We start from the raw sequence: 21,786 nt of genomic DNA on the forward strand, positions 1-21,786 counted from the left end.
CCCTTGTCTGACAGGCCGCGGAGACTAGAAGGAGCCAAAGGGATCCCAATGGAGACACGCAGATGTTTGCTGTTGACAGTAGACATGTCAACAGATGTGGCTCAAGGATTTGCCAGCCTTTGTTGCCTGTTTACCAAAATTCCCTCAGTGAGGTTCACCTTCAGCTCACAAAGGGGGTGGGCAGGGCGGGTTGGCAGGGGTGAGGACAGTGCTGCTTGGCTTGGACTCAGGGATGCCTGGCGCTGATGTACACTTATCTGCTGTGTGGCCTGGGGCAAGTCACTTGACCTCCCCTGAGCTTCAGATTTTGCAAATCTGAAAGGGATGGTAATGGGTAGAGAGCCCTCGGCGTGGTGGCAGCACCACATAGGGACCCCAACGGTGGCAGCGCTTCTGACTCCTGAACCCCTCTAGAGCTCAGTTTTTCTGTCTGTAATCTGACAGGGTTTATCTAGAACAGTGGTTCTAGACTGATTTTACACCCCCCAACCCCAGAAGACATTTTGGTTGTCACAACTGGTGAGGGGTAGGAGGGGAAGTGCCGCTGACATCGAGTGGGCGGAGACCAGAGATGCTGCTAAACATCCCACGGTGCACAGCCCCCCAGCAAAGAAGGATGGGCCCCAGATGTCAATAGGGCCACTGCTGGGAAACCCTACACTGAGATCACCTCTAGATTTCCCTGCAGCTCTAGATGATATTTGGGCTTGCTCTGCATTGCCTCGTGCTGGGAAAGGCGTTCTGGGCACGCAGTGTGCAGCCCCCCACCTGGGCCCAGAACCCCTCCTTATCTGGCCTCAAAGAGCCCGCTCAGCCCAGGGCCGGCTTTTTGCCTGCTGTGGGACGGCTTTCCCTGCTTCACCTGGCCCACCCCACTGCCGCATCAGTCCCCTGTGGGGAGGGGACAGGATCCTTCCTTCCGTGATGCAAGGAAGGTGCTCATCGGCTGCCAGGGAGGCTCCATGGGCCACGGGCGCCCCAACCCCACTTGCAGAAGCTGGAGCGTTGTCCTGTCCAGCGCTCAGGTGAGTCGTACTTTCATTGGCAACTCCGAGACCACCAGGCAGTGGGCACAAGCCCTGGTGACAGCCCTGATCTGGTGACAGCCCTGATCACCAGCTCGGTGTTCTCAGGGGGCCCCCCCCCAGGCAGTTTCCAGACAGTTACTGCCTAATGATCTTCACTTCCCCAAAGCATGGAGCTCTCCCTCACTTTCCTTCCCTGCCTCCCAGGGTGACCACGGGGGCAGTAGTAGTGACAGCAATGCTCACTGATGAGGAACACCCGTACGGCCCTTGCCATGTGCCCCACATGGCGCTAAGTGTCACGTAGGTACGCGCCCACTTGCCTGATTTCACGAGCACTTAGAGGGGGTGACTGTGACTCCACTTTACAGATGAGAAAACCAAGAGACAGTTTCTTGTCCAGATTCTACCGTTGCTAGGTCCTCCCCCCAGATGGGGGTGGCTTTTTAGCTTGCCCCCCACATGCCCAGGTGAGCTTGTGCATACAGGCCAGTGCCCCAGAGGGTCCCATTTTCTGACCATCTCAGAGGATCAGAACCTGGTGGAGCGAAGGCTGGCGGCGTGACAGGCCTGGATTTCTGGGCTCTTGTGCCCTCTTGGCCTAGACCTTTCCCAAGAGGCCTGGGAAGAGGAGGGGACACTCCTCCAGCCCCAGCACATCCGAGCCGCCAGGCAGGGCCCTAGTGTGTTACCTGCCCCTGTGCCTCAACCTCTTCTGGGACCAGCACCCGAATTGTGTGACTCCACTGATACGAAACGTCCACACTAGGTAAACGCGTAGAGATGGGATGTCGGGGTAGTGGCTGCCCAGGCCGGGGTGAGTGGGGATAAAGGATAGAAAGGTGACAGCTAAAGGGTTCCTTTTGGGGGTGAAGATAATCTAAAATTGACGGTGGTGATGGTTGTGCAATTCTGTGAACAGGCTAAGCACCATTGAGTTGTAAGGCACCAGAATTGTACCCGGATAGAGCTGTTAAAAAAAAAAAAAAAAGGTTCTGAGACTCTTGGGCTGAGTCAGGCCCACTTTCAGGGTATTTTTTTAAATGTTACAACTTGGCCTCCAGGGGGCTGTGTTTGGCTGGTGAAAAATCAGGGCAGTTTTATTCCTGTTCTGCCCTGTGTAGGTACGTAAGTTCCGTATCTGCCTTGTTCACCTCTGGCACCAGCAGCATTACACTTGTGCCCTGCCTGCTTGTCTAGTTGTCGGGGTGCCCTGGCTGGGTCCCCACCGGCCTCCAAGACTGTCCATCTGTCCAGCTCTTGGCATCAGTCCCAGCCTTATTTCACTCTTTAAAAGGGGCTCCCTGGGTGGGGGTGAGGTCAGGTGGGGCCAGGGCAGGAGACTGTGCATGAGGATAGAGGGACCAGGTGTCCCCCTGCTGGGACAGCCAGAGTCCCTGAAAACAGCCTGGGGCAGGAGGGACAGAAGGAGGAGGTGGAGGAGGAGGGGTGGTGACCTGAGCCCAGAGGCCTGGGCTCCCACCCTGGAGGAGATACAGGGAGAGTGGGAGAAACACCCCGCTTCTTGCACGGGGCCTGGGGAAGGGGGCAGGCTTGACTGGACTGACAGAGCGCAGATTGGGGAACGCGGGGAATGTCCTGAGAGCCCTGCTAGACCAGATGGCCTCTCAGGGGCAGTGAGAGGGGCACCAGCATGAGATGGGGCACGGGGCGGAGCACCAGGGTGGCAGTGGTGCTCAGCACCTCCTCTGTCCTATCCCCTGAATGGGAAGGTCACCAACTTCTCAGCCTTGACTCCCCGCACCCCCCTGGGGTGTCACTGGCCAACAGCCTTCAGGTCCCATTCCTGCCCCATTGTGTGCAGATCAGGTCACTGGGTCACTCCCTTTGGGGCTGATCTGATAGAGGAGCCCCAGGAGTAGGAGGGAGGCAGGGAGGGGTGGCTGAGTCCCATGTCCTTGGCCTGGAGGTCAGGGCGTGAGTCACCTACCTGCCTCTGCCCTACTGCGCAGAAGCCAAGAGTCTCAAGACCAGCCAGACGAGGAACGAGGCAGCTGGGTGCAGAGGGGACGTGCGGGCTCCGGACACGCGGGGCGTGCACCCCCCTGTGGCAGCCCCCAGCTGTGGGCTCTGTGCCCGTGGTCACCGGTACCCAGCCTCAGATCCCACAGCCTCAGATCCCTCAGATCCCAGAGGGGAGGTGCGGCCCCCGGAAAGGCAGCCCAAATCTTGCAAGTTTGTTGTAAAAACACTCTAAAGGCGGCGATGTGGGCAGCCCGGGTGGCTCAGCGGTTTAGCGCCGCCTTCAGCCCAGGGTGTGATCCTGGAGACCCGGGATCGAGTCCCATGTCGGGCTCCCTGCATGGAGCCTGCTTCTCCCTCTGCCTGTGTCTCTGCCTCTCTCTCTCTGTGTCTCTCGTGGATAAAAAAATAAAATCTTAAAAAAAAAATAAAATAAAGGCAGCGATGTGTTCTAAGCCCGGAGCACGAGGCCAGGCGGTTCAGGTCAGTCTGCAGCTCCAGGCCCCCCAGGATTTTGGGCGGCTGGGCGACCCAGGGCAACGCCCTCAACCTCTCGGAGCCGTGTCTACATCTGTGCGGTGGCCGTAACCATCCTGCCCATTTCGCGGGCTGCGGGCCACGGATTAAGTGGCGCCCAGGGCTGCGTAGGCGCCTCCTGCACCCAGCTGTTCTTGGAATCGTGACTCAGTCCTGCCCCCCCAGCCCCCGGGACGGGACGTGGGTCCAGACCGCCCACCACAAACCAGTCCTGTCCTGTCTGCAGGTGGCTTGCCTGCTTCCTGCCTCCCCAGCAGGGTATAGGGTATAGCTGAGCTGAGGGGGGGCGGGGGGGCGATTGCCTGGTTTAGGAATGCACCCGCCCCTGACTCAGCAGCTAGGATGCAACTTCCTGTCCTGCTGGGGCTGGAGGCAAATCAAAGAGGAAGCCTTCTATTTTCTCTTTTTTTTTCTTCTTCAAGATTTTTATTTATTCATGAGAAACACAGAGTGAGAGGCAGAGACACAGGCAGAGGGAGGAGCAGGCTCCCTGCGGGGAGCCCGATGTGGGACTCGATCCCAGGACCCCGGGATCATGCCCTGAGCTGAAGGCAGATGCTCTGCCACTGAGCCACCCAGATGTCCCAAAGAGGAAGCCTTCTAGAGCCGCATCTGCATTGCATGTGTCCCTCTGTCCTTACGAAATATTTCCTAAGAATAACTTCAGTCATGTAGGTCACTGTGGCTCTGTCACCCACGATGTGTGTGACCTGTGAAGTCACCTCCAACCAGCTTCGGTTTCCCAGACCGCAACACAGCATGGGGACTGAGAGCCCATCTGTCCATTTGTCCATTCACCGGTTTGCGCACGCATGTGGTCGTTCCAGTGTTTGTTGAGCGCCTGCCGGCTGTAGCTGCCGGGTGCTGGGCTCGGCTGGAGGATCCAGCTGTGAGCACCTGGAGGAGGGCCACGTGCTGGGGGGTCCATGAGGAGCTGCCTGCAGGCTGAAACCTGAAGCATGGGAAGGAGCCGGCTGGACTGGGTGCTGGCGAAAGAACATTCCGGGCTGCAGAGCAGCATGTGCAAAGACCCTGAGGCAGGATGGGGTCTGTGTTGTCAGAGCTCGCCGGAGGGTGAGGGAGCTCGGTGGGCAGGAGGAGGGAGTGGGGAGACCAGCTGTGGCCCCTGAGACCCTTGGGGAGCTGTGCTCCATCCTCGGGCTCCTGAGGAAGCCATCGAGGACCCCAGGCTCAGGAGGGCCTTGACTGGATCCCTCAGATATTTGCTTGGGGGCCTCTGGTGTCCCATCCACTGCGCTAGGCACCGGATATAGATGATAACTAAGGTAGTTAGCGCTGAACGCATACTCTGTGCCAAGGACCACAGCGAGGCCTAGGTAGGCCTATCATCACCCCCCTTCTAAAGGTGGGGAAACTGAGGCACAGTGCCATCAAGAGGCTTGCCTCACCTTCCTCAGTAGTGAGGGGAGGGGTTGGAAAGAGGATCTGAGTGTTGTCATGGGACTGGGGGTGACTCCTGGGTGTCTGGCTGGATGACTGGATGGTGGCAATGCCCGGAGGACTCCGGGCACACCGGGAGGAGCATCTCTCCTGGTAGAGGAGCTGGTGAGTGGCGCAGTGCTCCTCCTGAGTTTGCTTACTGGGGTGGAGCTGGGTCTGTTTGCTACACTCGGGTGTCTGGCCCTCCTTCCTAGAGGCAGCAGGGAGTGGTTGCCAAAAATACAGGCCCGGAGCTGCGTGACTTGGGGCCAGTCACAGAACCTCTCTGTGCTTCCATTCACTGATTAGTAAAATAGGGGAAGGGGGGTGATAGCGCCTCCCTCGAGGGTCTGGAGGGATGACACGCGATGATGTCTGGTGCCAGCTCCTGGAACATGCTCAAAATGTGTTAATAAGGAAGAAAAAGGCTCAGGGCTGAACAGGTGGGCAGCAAAGGGTCCCGTTCCAGGAAATGCCTTCCATTGACTTGCTGACAAATGCCGACTAGCCCAGCCCAGGGCCTACTTCCCAAGAGCTCAGGGATCCTCACTGCCCAGGCTCCCTTTAGGGTAAATATCGGGGTGTGGGGACCTGACTTAGCTGCATACCAGGCTCTGTCAGGGGCCTAGACTCAGCTTCCTTAATCTGAAGCAGGGACCAGAAGTGCCTCTACCACGGCCCACTCAGGAGGGTCAGGCGACTGTCACACAGTGCCTCGTGTTTGCATGGTGACCATCTTCATGTGGCACCGGAAACCCCAGTCAGAAATGGTAAGAAGGCCCCTGGCCCTCAAAGGGAAAGAGGGCAGAGAACCCAACCAAGATGTCCCCACCTCCCGGGGACCCCTCTGGCGACCTGGCAAAACCCACGGGCCCCATATAAAGATTTTACTTTATTTCCAAATATCTTAGGCTCTAGTTTGACAGTGTATCTCCCAGAGGTACTGACCACGAGAAAAATGAAAACCAAACCAAACCAAACCCCATGTACCTCACAGGTAAGCAGGGGGCAGCGATGATGACCTTCCCGAAACACCCACATCGGGCTGGCCTCTGACAGAATGATTCTACGAGCGCAGGAAAAATACATGTATCTTGGTAAACTCAGAATTTTCACAGGCGGCACTTCCTGCAGGCCAGCCTTACCCGGTAGAAATATAATTAATGCAGGCCACATGCGTCGTTTTCATTTTCTTGTATCTGCGTTTATGAAAGTGAAAAGGAAGCAGAGGAAATTAATTTTTAGGGGTCCCTGGGTGGCTCAATTGGTTAAGCATCTGCCTTCGGCTCAGGTTGTGATCACCGGGGGCCTGGGATCGAGTCCCACATCAGGCTCCCTGTTTGGTGAGGAGTCTCTTCTCCCTCTCCCTCTGCCCTTCCCTCATTCATGCTTGTTCTCTCTCTCTCTCTCAAATAAATAAGTAAAATCTTTAAAAAAATAGATTTTATTTATTCATGAGAGACACAGAGAGAGGCAGAGACACAGGCAGAGGGAGAAGCAGGCCTCCTGCAGGGAGCCCGATGTGGGACTCAATCCTAGGACCCTGGGATCACGCCCTGAGCTAAAGGCAGACACTCACCCACTGAATCACCCAGGCGTCCCTAAAAATTTTTAACAACATATTTGATTTAGTCCAATATATCCAAAATAATAATGTGTCAACACGTAATCAATTTTTTTAAAATTTTTATTTATTTATGATAGTCACAGAGAGAGAAAGAGAGAGAGGCAGAGACATAGGCAGAGGGAGAAGCAGGCTCCATGCACCGGAAGCCCGATGTGGGATTCGATCCCGGGTCTCCAGGATCGCGCCCTGGGCCAAAGGCAGGCGCCAAACCGCTGCGCCACCCAGGGATCCCAACACGTAATCAATTTTTAAAAAATATTCCTGAGGTATTTGCTGTCCTCTTTTTGTTTGTGTCTCTATAGCAAGTCTTCAAAATCGGGTGTGTGTTTTACAGCGCATCTCGGTTCTGACCAGCGTTGTTTCAGCTGCTCAGTGGCCACATGTGGCCAGAGGCCACCACGTTGACAGCTCTAGATGCCGAAATTTCCTTGTAGGGAGAGTTAGTTTTTTTTTTTTTTTTTCCTTAATTTTACACTTAGGACCTGCAGTGTGTATCTGGTTCTTGCCCTTCTTTTGTTCTGTTCTTTCTTGGTATGATCTGATTTTGATGAGGACTCGATAAAGCTGATCTTTAAGGTGAATCTTCTGTCTCTGCGCATACTTCAAGTGTTCTTTTCTTTCTATTTTATCCTTTCCTCTTTTTTAAAAAAAATACTGTCCTCCAATATTTTATGGTGAAAATGTACAAACATATAGAAAAGTTGAAAGAATTGTCCAGTGAACAGCCATGTACCTATCACCCACATTATATTTTGTTATATTTGTTTTATCACTTGCCCATCTATCCATCCTTGGGTCTCTCCATCCTTCCCTCTCTCCATCCAACTATCCATCATCCATCCATCCACCCTCCATCCTTCCATTTCTCTCTCCCTCCCTTCATCCTTCCATCTCTCCATCCAACCAACCATTCATCCATCCATCATCTACCCATCCTTCCATCTCTCCATCTGTCCATCCATCACCCATCTACCCACCCTCCATCCCTTCATCTCTCCATCCCTCCATCACCCACCACCCACCCTCCATCCCTCCATCTCTCCATCCATCAATCCACCCATCCCATCATCTTTCCATCTATCTTGCCTTCTTATCTTTTTGATGTGTTTCAAAGTAAATTGCTAACATCGGTACCCTCTCCTTGAACACTTGGGCATGTTTTTTTTTTTTGTTTGTTTTTGTTTTTGTTTTTGGCATGCATTTCAGTAACTAGAGTTGAGTATTCAGGATCTTTTGCAATACCCTCCTCCAAAATAAAATACACAGCTTACAAAAGAAGCTAGCTAAATATATCTACAGTGACAGTCATGGGATATAAAAATCCTTGTGATTCCTGTTGGTGACAGAGTCATAGGCCCGTGGGTGTTGCTACAGTAGGATTTGAAGTTATATACTAAATTTCAGTTGTAGGCTGGTGAAGTAAGATGCTATTTTTTTTCCTATCCAAATCCACAGATCCTCTGAATTTGAGGACCTCTAGTCATGAAGCCCAAATAAATCCTGCCATTACCATGTAAAGCTACCAAGAAGAAATACTGAGCATTACTGTGTGCATTATCTTATTTAATCCATGAGGATAAAAGAAAGATGTCTCTCTACTCATGACACGTCTGACATCAAATATGTGGGGATTACCCCACCCAGTTCTCCACACACCAACTGCGTATCCCCTGATTTAATTCAATTCTGACCTTGACCACCTGGAGTGAACCCCACAGCATAAGGGCTCAGTCCCACAAGACTACCCTACCCTACTTCAGACACCAGTCACAAATATCAGATCCCCAGAGTGTCCCCACTTCTGTCTAAAGTGGCTGCAGGGATCCCTGGGTGGCGCAGGGGTTTGGCGCCTGCCTTTGGCCCAGGGCGCGATCCTGGAGATCCGGGATCGAATCCCACGTCAGGCTCCCGGTGCATGGAGCCTGCTTCTCCCTCTGCCTGTGTCTCTGCCTCTCTCTCTCTCTCACTGTGTGCCTATCATGAATAAATAAAAAAAAATAAAAAAAAAATAAAGTGGCTGCAACTGAGGATCCTCATACCCCACCCCACCCAGCTTTGATAATTTGCTGGCACAGCTCACAAAACTCAGAGACACCTCCATTTACCAGTTTATCATAAAGGATATGATAAAGGAAACATATGGACTGTGGACCACCAGATGAGGAGGGACAAAGGGTGAAGTCTGGGAGGGTCCCGAGCACAGGAGCTTCCGTCCCCGTGGAGCTGGGGTTGCGCCACCCTCCCTGCACATGATTGTGTTCAATTTGGAACCTGGCTGAAGCCTTATCATTTAGGGATTCTTTTTAAAGATTTTACTTATTTATTCATGAGAGAGGCAGGGACATAGGCAGAAGGCGAAGACTCTATCCCAGGACCCTAGGGATAGATATCATGACCTGAGTCAAAGGCTCAACCATTGAGCCACCCAGGTGCTCTAGGGAATTTTCTGGAAGCTTCATCAGAAAGGCATGATGGATCATTAACTCAATCTCCAGCCCCTCTCCCCTCCCTGCAGATGGAGGATGGGGCTGAAAATTCCTTCTAATCATGGCTTAGTCTTTCAGAAGAGCAACCCCCATCCAGGAGCCCACCAAGAATTACCTCCTTAGAACAAAAGACACTCCTAATCACCTGGGAAATTCCAAGATGTTTAGGAGCCCTGAAGACTATGGTCTAGACTGCCAGGGAAGCCAGCCAGCTGGGGCACAGATCCCACCTCCGCAACCTCAGGGTGAGTCACTCAGCCTCTCTGTGTCCGCTTTCCTCTTCTAAAAATCAAGATAATAGGACCCAGCCCAGAGGGTTGTTGAGAGGACTGAGTTAATACACGTGAGCACCTGGAAGCCTGGCGCACAGGAAGTGCTGTGTAAGTGTTCGCCACGATTATGGTCTAGAAAGTGCGTTCGTGCCAGGAACCTGTCAGGTGGGGTTCCATCCCCGGGGCTGCAGGCCTGGCCCGAGAACATGGGTATCCCGCCACCTGCAGGGGAGCACCCCTTCCCCCCCATTCCTGCTTCTTGGTGGCACTTGTGTCCACAATGCGGACTTGATACCCCAGCATGGGTCAGGTGCCCATGTCCTAGCTGCCAGGAGCCTGGTGAATGCAGGGCGGCCGTCTCCAGGCGTCCCAGGGGGAAGCAGGGCTTCGGCCTCACTGAGCCCCCTAAGGGTGAGAATTTCTCCAAGTGTGGGAAGGGCACAGCCCAGGCTCCCATGGATGGTGCTTCTCTCGTCCTCCTCGTATGCAGGTGAGCAGAAGGAGGCTCTGGGAGGAAAAGGAGGACGGCCAGCTGGCGATGGAGGCCCTTTCCTACCTCCTGCCTCCCCTATGAACACCCAGAGCCTTTGTGCGGCCCAGAATCCGCTCTGGCCCCAGGGTGGAGATGCCGGAGGCAGCCCACAATGCAGGCCTTGAAGGAATAAAAAGCCTGGAGTCCCAGATCAGAAATGCCCTTTGTTGTCCAGCAGACAAAAGATTTCAGTCCACGGGGTCAGGAGTGGGACTCTGAGGGCCAGAGGGGTCCCGCGGGGGATGCTGATCCCCCATCCAAGGATGGAGGTGGGAGTTGCTGCTGCAGGTTGGGATTGTGGTCTGTGCTCCGGCCCAGCCTCATTCCCCACTTTGGGGCCTTCTGTCCGCGGGGAGAGGGGCCCCAGGCTGTGCTCCGGGGAAGGGCAGTGTGGCGGGGGGGGGGGGGGGGGAGTGGGGTGTCTGTGGTCTAACAGAAACCAGCGCATGTGGGACGGGGTGTTGTAACCCGAGGGATGACACAGGCTCTAGGACGGGGAAGGCTCCCCGGGGCCCCCTTGACGGCACCCGGATGTGTCCTGTGCACAGCTGGCCCTGGGAGGGTGGGCGGGAAAGGGAGGCACTGAAAGGGGAGCGACCCAGACGGGGGGGCTGGCTGGAGGGGCTGCGTGCACGCATGTGGGCACATGTGTGGGCACGTGTGCACTCCTGTCTGTGCACCTGATGGCGCATGCATGCTCCCACGTGGCATCTGTGCATGCACACTTATATGCTGAATCTCTCTGCGTGTGTACGTGTGTGTGAGCATCTCTGTGTGTATGCACATGTCCGTGTGTGTCTGTCGGCATGTAAGTTTTTATCTGGGATTGCATGTATCCCCCTCTGTGCGTCCCTGTGTCTGGGTAGGTAGCCTCGCGCCTACCTGTGGTCTATGCTGGTAACCGTAGCACTTACCCGGACTTCCTGTGCGCCAGGCATCCCGGGGCCTACATGCATCAACTCAGTTAACCCTCTCCACAACTCTTTGGGGTGGGTACTCTTATCTCGATTTTCAGAGGAGTGGAGCGAGGCACAGAGAGGCCGAGCGACTCCCCTGAGGTTCCAGAGGTGGGGTCTGAACCCAGGCAGGCTTCCCTAAGTCGGCCCTCAGGGCTCCACCTGGACAAGCAGCCCTCCGGGGCTGTGTTCACCTGTGTCCCATCCCGGCGAGATGTGCACACGGGGGCAGGGGTGTCTGCACACCTGCGTGTGTGGTCAGACATGCGGGTGGGCGGGTTTGTGGTTCATGTGTGTGTGCATGTGTGTGCACATGTGCTCGCACCCCGAGTGGGGGCTCCAAGAGGAGCCTGGGGGCACCCGCACTGCCCACCCTTTCTCTCTAAGAGCAAATCTTAGGGAAAGGCAGCCCCAGGAATCCCCCTGACCCAGGGTCTTCCCACCCCCCACCCACACCCCCCATCTTGGGCCCTCCCACCCCCACCAGGCCCCTAGCTGGCCTTTGTTCCCTCTGCTGTGGGAATCCTGGGGAATTCTAGGCATCTGCTTTTTGAGGGTGAGGGGCGGTGGAGGGCACAGCCTGGTCACTTGTGGGGGCGGATTCTGCCCTCCGAGGGACCAGGGCTGGCGATGTTTGCAGAACCCAAAGCAGGGTCTGGATGACACCTCCCTCGGGCCTGGAGCCTTGCTGGCAGGAGGCTCCATCTGGCTCTGTGGGGCCTCCTCCAGGACAGGCTGGCCACGGGACCCCACGTGCTGAGTCACAGGGCCAGAGGAACTTAGGGTCAGAAGGGGAGGTGGCACAAGATGCTCTGGGTCTCAGAGTCAGACACAGCATTTGTCCTGAGCTGGGACCTTCCGGAGCCTCAAGGCCTCCCTGGGCTGCTTCCTCTTCTGTAGAGGGTTTTCCAGCAGGACAGGAAGGCTGGTGGCCCTCTGTCCCTGCTGCTTCTTGTGCTTCCACCATCCCCCCCCCACCCTACTGTCCTCCCCGGCTTTCTCAGCACCCGTGGAGGGGGCAGCTGGTGACTCAGCCCTTGTCTTCTTGCTGCACCTGCAGTGGGTGGATAGTGATGAAGTTTTGGAATATAGGTGAGGTCCGGAGCCGATGACCAAGAAGGAATTCTTGAGACATCTTTGGTACAAAACGGTGGTTTTATGAAAGCAGGAGGACAGGATCCGTGGGCAGGAAGAGTGGCCGCCCTGGGCCTGTGAGGGGAGGCTGCTTATATACCTGGGAGTTGGGAGGGGTTTGAGGATAGCGGACTCTCTAAGGAATTTTGGAAGCAAGGTTTCCAGGACCTTGAGGGGGCTAGCTGTTGTTGGGAAAAGGTCACTTGTTACCGTCTAACAGGACCTGAGTCATGAGACCCTTCAGATGTGTATCGGTGGGCCGTGTGCTTGGGGGACGATCGCCAACACGAATCTTGGGGGTTTAGAGATAAAGGGAAATTTCTAGAGGAATTTTTTTTATGTTAAAGCAGACTTACAGGCTCCTGAGGGTCAGGCTAAGATTGCCTTTTGCCCTTAGCGAAGTATGAACATCGAGGCAGTTGAGTCCGTAGACGAATGTCCCTCTGCCTATTTCAAGGACTTGTCAGTGTGCTGCCCCGGGCTCATGCCTTGTCCTCCGCTAGCCCTGTGTTCCCCCTCAACAGTAACCCCCACTGGAAAAAAAAAGATATAAGTCCCAGGACCTGTGAATGTGACCTTATTTGCAAACAGGGTCTCTGCAGAGGTCACCAAGTTTAGGATCTCGAAATGAGATCATTCTGGATTTCGTGGGCCCTGAACCCAGTGACATAGGTCTGTAAGAGGAAGGAGGGAGGGAGGATTTGCGAAGGAGAGGCACAGACACCCCTGAAGACTTCTGGCCTCTAGACAGGGCGAGGGGAAGTCTCTGTTGTTTTTGAGAACCTGCTGCGCCGCCCCCACTGCCTGCCCTGCGCTGTACTTAGCCCAGGGCAGCCTATTTATTCTCTGCTGTTCTGGTCCTGGTCCCTATTCCTCGTTCCTATTCCACGGGCAGGCGACTTTCACCCCATTAAGCCTTATCATCCACAAATGTAAAACAGGGACATGATAAAAAAAAAACTTATTTAGACATTGCTTGGCTGAGCCAGGTTGGTGGGGAGCAGCAGGGAGCACTGTCACTGTCGCCATGGTGACTGCTGTCCCTGGGAGGTACCTGTCGTACACCCCGCAAAGGCAAGGGGAAGTTTTAATTTGCTGGGGAGGGTGTACACGGTAAGGAAATGTATCTTGGAATGTGTGGCCGTCACACACCGTGGTCACCGTCGGCTTGGAAGACAGTGTCACTGGCTTCCGGTGGTGATGGGCACAAGTGCCACGTAGTTCATGGTGGCATCTGATTGGCCACTGGTGGAGGGGCCGCCCACCCCACTCACTGGCTTTCCTGAGCATCTGCATCGTGTCTGGCACTGTGGATGCAAGACCACCGAGCCGGAGGACTCTCCTCAGGGTGCTCAGTCTTGTTGGGGAGGTGGGTGGACAAGGAGAGTGACAGCATAAGGTGGGGAGGTGGGGGGAGAACAGGAAGGAGGGCCAGGGTCAGGAAAGGCTTCCTGGAATCAGGGGAGGCCTGAGGCCAGAGCAGAGGACAAGTAGGCCGGGAGTAGGTAGGGGAAGGCATCCTAGGCAGCGAGACCAGCAGGTCCAAAGGCCCAGGGGCAGGAATATGTGGAACAACAGGGACTCATCGGTATTCTGAGCAGCCAGGGCACAGGAGGCGGGTCGTGGTGAGCAATGAGGTCCAAGAGGTCTCTCCCAAGAGCTTGACCTATGAGGGGCTGGGCTTGTCCCCAGGGCCTTGAGCATCATCAAAGGGATACTGGTTCAAGGCTGAGGCCGGGCTTCCTATGTCTCTTACCGAGTTCCTTCTGTTAGTACCCTCCCACCCCGGCCCCCCGCCTTATGGGCCAGATCTGACTCACATGCCAATGCTTTTCCATCCAGATGGATCAAGAATGGGAAGGGAAGTGAGGACTCCCAACACAGAGAGGTGTAGACACCCCAAAGACTGGGGCTCTGGTAACACCGGGCACATAAGGAAGATCAGTCAGTGTCTTCGGGTGCTGGGAAGGGCCCAGGAAGATGCTCTACACACACACAGACACACACAGACACACACACACACACACACAAACCCGGTGACTGATTCTAAAACTTGCACCTCAGCCCACCAGACCTGAGATACTCAGAGACTGTGCAAAGGCGAGACTTTGGGGGCACCTACCACACACTGGGCTCTGGGTGGAGGAGCATCTAACACACCTAGTCTTGTTTCATCCGCGCTGCAGCCTGCCATCTACACACCACCGCAGCCCCAGTTGGGACTCGAACCCAGTGGTAGGCCTCAACCACTGCGCCGCGCTGACGCTGGTGGATCCCTCCCCACCCAGCTGCAGCCGACTGAGGAGTCCCTTCCCAGCAAGCAGGTATGTGGTCCCAAGGAGGAAGGAGGGAGCTGCCCAGATCCTGTTTACCAGACTGCAGCGTGCCAGCTGCTGTGAGCAGAGGCGGCCAACAGCTGCCTCTCCCACCCCTTCCCCGTGCCCCCATCTGTAGCCCAAAGGGAATGACATTCCCCTCTTCCTGAGAACCTCCCCCTCAAAAAGCCACGTGCACCCAAATCCCCATCTCAGGCTCCGTTTCTAGGGGACCAAACCTAAAGATGAGATCATGTCTGATTTCCCCAGTCTAGAATCTTCCCATATGGTCCCCATCCTTCCAGAAAGATCTCTCACTTCCTTGGCTCGGCCTTCGAAGCCATTTCTCATCTGCCGCCCTGCTGACCTCCTCCCCCACCCCTACCCCCTTGCTTCCAAGGCCCTGTGCTTGCCCACCACTCGGTGAGGACAGGCAAGACCAGCTTCTTTGGACACTTGCCGCGGAGATGTGGTGTCCAGAGGGCCCCCCTCCCTCCCCGAAGCATCGCAAGCATTTGTTGGGTGCTGACGTGGCGGGACATCCCATAAAGTGTTTTCTTGGAGCTTTAGAAAACCCAGTCTGTTCCCAGAATTCCGAGCTGGAGGAGAAAGGAGCGATGGCACAGACATTCTTTTCATAGGAACATGGGAAATCTGGGGCGGCTCCGAGTGTAGCAGGTTCTCTGGGGCCACACCAACCGCCGGGCTGGTTGGGGCCGGGATGAGTAATGGTTGTGAGGCAGAATAACCTGCTTGAGAAATGAACCAGTTCTTAATTTGGCTGTTGATTCATCACCAAAGAATGAGTGGTATTTCCCCCCTCCCTCCAATCTGCTTCAAAGAGCAACTCTGTTTTTGTGTTTGAAGGTCTGTGTTTGCCTTTGGCCGGGGGAGAATCAACAGGCCTCGGTACGGTACGTTAGTCCAAAGCCCAGTACCTTAGTCAGGACTCATCCAGCTGCAAAGAACCGAATCCTACTGAGATTAGTTGATGCCAAACAGAACCTATTGTTTGGCGTCGCTGAAGAGTTGGGAACGGAACAGCTTCAGGCACGGCTGAATCCAGGGGCTCAGGCAGGGTGGTCCGGCGCTGTCTCCATCTCTAGGCCCTGCTTCCCTGTGTGTTGCCTTCATTCTCAGGTGGGCTCTCTCCACCTGCTGGCAAAGATGGTGCCCCTCAGCCCCAGGCTTCTATCCCACCAGCCTGATAGAGATTTCCTCTTCAAAAATTCTAGCCACACTCTCGGGGTTGAGTCTCACTGGCTCAGCGTGGGTCCCATGCCCATTACTGAAGCCATCACTATGGCCAGCCTTGGTCATGTGCATAACTCGGCCCCCGGCGCCTGGGGTGAGGCTGGGAAGAAGGGAGTTTTGGCAAAGATGGTGAGAGATGCTGTCTACACCCAGAGGAGGCGTCTACATCGCCCTCCGGAGGCTGGCTGTCCGACAGAGGCCTGTGGCCGTGGTGGATGGGTGGGGGCTTCTGAGTGGCAAAACCCTGCCCCCCTGGCAAAGAGGCTCGGATTCCAATTTTGTCAGACTTAGAACAGTTAAGTAATGAGATCATTCTCGCAAGTCTTATGAAACAAATTCATACCATTAGCGGGGAGCAAGTCCTAAATTCTAGAACTTGCCTCAGTCACCTCCGTCTCTAGAACTTTTAGGGACGTGGCTAAGCACATAGGATCTGGAGTCGATCTCTTGGTAGGAACCCTGGCTCTGCCACAGACCAGCCGTGTGACCTTGGGACAGTCACCCAACCTCCCTGAGCCTCCATTCCCTCATCTGACTGACGGAAGCCGGACATTTCCTGCCCCACGGGACCCCTGCGAGGATTGCGCGAAGCTCTGAGGGCTTGGGTGACGTGCCCGTGTTCTCTGGGCGAGGGTTGGCACCAGCTTGGCTCACCCCACCTTCTAGGCTCATTCTGTCCCCAGCACCGTCATCGCACAGGGCCGTGCCGACCTTCATAGAGTCTTATCCACTGCTTTGCTTCCTCCCTCTAAGCCCCAAGCATGTTCCTCTTCTGGCAAATTCCTAGAACCCTCACCGCGGAACTGCATGGGATGAGGGTTCTGGGAAACTGATTTCCAGCATAATTGAGTGGATGCGGCACCCTTGTCCCCTGCACACCCCCACCCCCAGGTCCTCTGGTCAGAGCCAGGCAGCTGGGGACCTTGGCTCCTCCTCCCAGAAGCCGCTCATCTCCTTCCTCGCTGGTCTCCAGCAGAATTCCAACAGGGTGAGGGTGGAAACTTGGCTTCCTAAGGCCTGACCTCAAAATTTGCAGGGTCACTTCTGCTGTGTTCTGCGGGTCACAGCAGGTCACCCAGGCCAGCCCGGATTTGAGGGATGAGGAAACAAATTGCGTCTCTTGATGGTAAAAGTCACAAAATACTGTGACCATGTTTGTCAATCGTAAGACACCTACCGTCATTATTGGAAGTTTGTTATGATAAATATATTTATGGACAATGACAGTGAATTTAAAGGGACCCCCCCCCCCCCACTGAGATGTGCAGTGCACAATCTGTGCAACTGTCAGGATGGCCCTGCTGATGCCGTGGGATTCTGTGTTCTCGCTGAACCTCACTGTGGTAGGCATCTGGAGCTTTTGAATGCCCAGTGTGCAGCACTCCTTTTGGGGATAGTCACTCCCCATCCATCCCCACCTCTATTTTGGAGGGGCCGACCCTCCCAAGGTCCAGGTGGGGGCATGCAATCAGGAACTCTATCATTCTAACCATAGGGATTGGGCAAAGGATGGATTTATGATCCATGCTTGGACCAATGAGATTCATAGGTCTTTTGCCAAAAGGGTTAGGAAAAAGGTTCTCTGTTTCCACCTTTTTTGGGTTGCTTGGCTGATTGGAGGCCTGGAACTGCTGGAGATCATCTTTGCAATGAGAATGAGAATGAAGCAGTCAGAGTGGAGAGCTGAGTCACGAGATAGAGAGGGAGGGAGAGAGAGAGAGAGAGAGAGATTCCTGATGACAACATTTAGACTCCTCGATCCAGCCATGCCTGAAGTCCTTACTGTGGACTTTCCATTTATGGAACCCAATAAATTCCCTTTGGTGTCAGTTTCTATCCCTTGCAACCAAAAGCCATCTTAATGATACGATGCTCTACGGCTATTTGGGTCACAACGAGGATTAAATGAGCTGACGATATATATGGAATGCACGGCTCATGGGGGCCCGTGAAAGGCAAGCTCCCAGGTATCTCTCTTCTCCTCCCCTCTAGTGGATATAGCTCCGACCTAAAACCTACTAAAAGCATTAAACCCGTTGAGAACAGGCATGGATGGGTTTGTCTGGTTGTGGAACAATGAACGCGCAAAAGCAAAACTTCACACTGCCGCCTGCACGCTCGACACCCCGTGTTCTTAATTTAAATTCTGAAAAGGCGACAGAGAAGCCACGGCTGTAAATAACCGCGTGAAATGATGCAAAAACAATCTCAAGAGACACCCTTTGTGTTTTCCCTGCGAGAGGACAGCCGTGGGGCAGTGCGGAGACATGGAAATCTGTAAAGACGGTCTTCTCCATCTGCTCAGGATTAAAAAGAAGTTCGCAAGTGTGAGGTCTAGAAGTGGCTCCTCTCGTGACTGCCTCCTCCCCTCCTCCCCCCCCCTCCCCTTGCTCCCCCTGCTCCTCCTCCCCCTCCTCCCTCCCTCCTCCTCCCCCTCCTCCTCCTGGGGTGCTCCGGCTGCCCTGAGTTTGTTTTTCCTGGGCCTAAGCTTAGATGTAGGGCAGGGCCGGGTGGAGGGGTTCCTGGGATCTGTCCCCACCCGGCGAGTCCGGGGAGGCCGCAGGCGGCTCCAGGGTCTGCGTGTTGGGAAAAGCATTCCAGCTGATTGTTTACTCTGTGTCTGCAGCTGCGGTGGCCATGCCGGGCCCCTCCAGATGCTTCCAGCTGGAGCCCCATGAACAGGCCCTGCGGCCTGGCCCACCGAGCGCACTCAGGCTGCGGCCTGGTTGCCAGAAGCGCCTCCCCCAGCCAAGCCCCCCACTGCTTGGCTTTCCGTGCCCCTCCCGCCCTGCCTGCCACCAACGGCTTTGAACCAGCAGGTCAAGGACCAGAGCCAGCCCACAGATGCGTTTTGTTTTGTTCTCTTTTATTTTGTGTTGTTTCTTTGGAGCTGGCCATCAAAGCTCCGGAGGTTTCGCAGGGAACTGTGGATACCGGTTTGTCTTGACAAGGTGGGAAGGTCTTGCAGTCCTGAGCCTGCCGTCCTCGTCCTCCCCGCTCCACCCCAGTGGGGGCTGCAGCTTAGCAGCGTTTGGGCCCTCACCCGAGTTTCCGTGGCCCCCAAAGCAGGCTCTGACACCGGGACCTGGGTGCAAGTAGTTTATTAGGGAGAGGATCCCAGGAGGTGATGATGGGGGTGGGGAGGAGAGGGCAGTGACTGCGTCTCTGGGATACTGCTGGGTGCCTCTGGGACAAGGCGCAGAGCAGGCCTCAGCGTCCTGCTACCGGAGGGGCCGGGGAACTGGGCTGTTGCCCTGCAGCTCCTGTCTGTCACTGGTTGGGGCTGGATCCGGGGTATTAACCCCCTGGCACTGCCCATCTGCCCAAGAGAAAAACCTCAGGTGGAAAGTCACAGATGGAGAGTCACCCTACACAGATGGAGAGTCACCCTACACGCTGTCGACATGTCCCAGAAAGGGCTGCCGCGGCCGCACCCTCGAGATGGGCCCTGGCTCTCCAATTTGCCGCAGTCCCCACCACTCCCCATCGCCTGTCTGCCTGGCAGGAGGCCGTGCGGGATTCCTTCCTCCTGTTGTCACACTCGTGCGGCCGATTTCCTTCCAGAAGGGAAACCTCCCTCTCCGATCGCATCACCTTCAAAAGCTAGAAAGAGAAAGAGTAGCTCGGAGCGGCCTGTGGTTGTCACTATGCGGGGCGTCTTCTGTTTCTGTCGCTGGCCGAGCTGGCGTCTCTCACCGCAGTGGGAAGCGCCTGTGGCCCTCATGGGATGTTCAAGGGCCCCCGGGGCGCTGGCTTTCACCTGAGGAGACCCCATGGAGCTGTGCCAAGCTCTCAGCCTGCATCCTCTCTCATCCACCCTCACCACAGCCCCCCAGAAGCTCCCTAATGCTCCACCCACCAGGATCAAGGGCACTACCTGGGTCCCTTGCTGGGAAGAAAGCCAACTTGTGGTTAGCCCATCCCACACCACAAAGGTCCAGGGGAACCCCTCAAATGTGCTTGGATTCTCCAACACCCACTGGGTGGTCAACAGTTCAATTCCAACAGTCACCGGAGTGGTACGGAGCCCCCGGGTTAAGGCTCAGACCCCCAGCGGCCCCCACTTCAGTTGTCAACCTACCCACACTGAGGCCAGCTGGCTACAAACTCGGGGGGTTCCCACGACCCCCCACCCCACCTCAGGTCCCGTGATCTGCTAGAATGACTCCCAGAACTCAGGAAAGGACTATTCTCACTCTTCTAGTTTATTATAAAGGGTGTAGAGGAACTGCCAGATGAAGAGGGATGCGAGGTCTAGAAGGGCCCTGAGCGCAGGGTGAAGACACCTGGCGGCAGCACATGGCGGGGCGGAGGCCAGCTCTCTGAGGCCAGGTTCCAGATTCCAGAATGTTCTTAATGTTCAGCTACCATCGTGTTCCTACTTCGGCTAGCCTGAACCGCCTAGGGGTCACCTGGCAGCTGAGCCTGCCCATGTGCCACACTTTGGATCTCATTGTCCCCCTCCTTCAGTGCCCTTCCATCTCCTCTGCATCGACCCCTGGCTTCCCCCCGCCCACCCAAGCTGCTTCCTCCTGGAAGCCTTCCCTGACTGCCATCTGCCTCGAAGAGGAGGCTCTCGCAGCAGCCCGGTCTGAATCAGCAGTGGCCCTACCCTCCAGGAGTTGGCAGTCTGTGAATCACGGGTGCCTCTGCAGTGGGACAGGTCTAAACAGGCAGACAAACCGGGCTGTGAGGGCAGTACCCAGATCATTAGGAGAAAGGGGCCCCAGGGACCTGGTGTCTGGCTGCACTGCGGGGTGGGGGTGCCCGGGGTGATGCAGGAGCTCTGTCTGGTCTTTCTGCCCCTGTGAGCATCCTTTCCTCTCTCCAGGGGATCCAAAGATGGAAACAGAACCCAGAGGCAAGACCCTGATTGGCTGGCCCCCTCGTGGGAAGGGGGCATCTCCTAGTTATGCCCCACAGGGGACAGTTTTTGCAGGGACCACGTGTCCCTGTGCCTCTCCAGGGAGCAGGGATCTGGGGTGATGGGGAGGGGATGCACAATCGTCCAGAGCCACAAGGAGCTCCAGGGGTGCCTGATCACCTTTGGTCTAGCTAGGTGCAACCGTTCCCATGGAGGGATGACTCACCCCTAATGTGTCATTTCAGCCCCTCCTGGCCTCCCCACCCTTCCCAGAGGCTCCAACAGACCGAAAAGTGGGGAGCAGGGGTGAGCAAGTCGGTGGCCAGTTGTGAGCTGGGGCGGGGGAGTGGAGACACCCTCGGGAACATCCCAAGCCAGGGTTCTTCGGGGGCTTGGGATCCAGGCCTTTCCTGCTCTGGCATTGGGCGTCTCTTCTGCGCCTGTCAGTGTCCGCACAGGCCACAGGTGGCCCTACAAGAGGTCAGCCAGCTGTTCCCATGGAAACCACCTGGGAGGAGACTAAGCACCCCCCCACCCCGCCCCGCCTTCCTTCCTCCTTCTCTACCAGCCTTCCAGAAAACTGACCTGGCCTGGGCCTGAGCATCTGGCCACCCGCCCCCTCACCGTGGCCCCATTACAGATCGATGAGACAACGTCGGAGCCCAAGGTCACTGCGCTCCCAGAATCCACCGTGTCACAGACCCGGGAAACCACCTGATCTGACTTACTGGAGAGTCTCGATGGTAAATCTGGACCCAGCCAGCCTTGTTTGTGCAAGATTCACTCCTCCGGTTTCGGTGGCGTGGGCGGCGCTACGAGATCCTCAGGCTCTGCGGCTGTTCCTCCATCCTCCCCAGGGGCATGTGGCCAGGCTGGGCACCTGCATTCAGAAAAACCTTTTAGCCAGGCCCGGGGTGATCTCAGAGCCCCCCGTGGAGGAGGGAGGCCACGGCAGGGTGTGTGTGTGTGTGTGTGTGTGTGTGTGTGTGTTTGGGCCGGGGAAGGAGGGAGGCAGCCCTCACTCCTCTACCCTGCCTACGGCTCGGCTGGGCAGCCACTTGGGGGACATGCTCTAATTAGCAGCTGCCTTAATGGCTATTTCCAGGCAGGGGTGGGTGGTGAAGAGTTTTTAGAGGCATGTCCTCTGGAGGTGGGGTTGCTAGATTTAGCAAATAAAAACAGAGAACGTCCAGCTAAATTAGAATGTCAGATAAACAACAGATAATTTTTTAAAAATATTTTATTTATTTATTCATGAGCGAGAGAGAGAAAGAGAGAGAGGCAGAGACACAGGCAGAGGGAGAAGCAGGCTCCATGCAGGGAGCCCGATGTGGGACTCGATCCCGGGTCTCCAGGATCAC

The 21,786-nt window shown here is 55.7% G+C and overlaps 2 long non-coding RNA genes across 2 annotated transcripts; one reads left to right on the forward strand and one right to left on the reverse strand.

Annotated features, from left to right (window-relative positions):
• Nucleotides 1-231: 231 nt before the first annotated feature.
• On the forward strand, nt 232-17,887 carry LOC119872198. Its single transcript, XR_005360910.1, has 3 exons — nt 232-1,025; nt 14,179-14,316; nt 15,175-17,887. It is a non-coding gene; the product is annotated as an uncharacterized LOC119872198 (long non-coding RNA).
• Nucleotides 17,888-18,646: 759 nt separating this feature from the next.
• LOC119872197 lies at nt 18,647-21,529 on the reverse strand. The gene is made up of 2 exons (XR_005360909.1): nt 21,154-21,529; nt 18,647-19,164 (listed from the first exon to the last, which is right to left on the reverse strand). It is a non-coding gene; the product is annotated as an uncharacterized LOC119872197 (long non-coding RNA).
• Nucleotides 21,530-21,786: the final 257 nt, after the last annotated feature.

The sequence above is a fragment of the Canis lupus genome, chromosome 6 (genome assembly GCF_011100685.1).
Source record: "Canis lupus familiaris isolate Mischka breed German Shepherd chromosome 6, alternate assembly UU_Cfam_GSD_1.0, whole genome shotgun sequence".
Taxonomy (NCBI): Eukaryota; Metazoa; Chordata; class Mammalia; order Carnivora; family Canidae; genus Canis; species Canis lupus.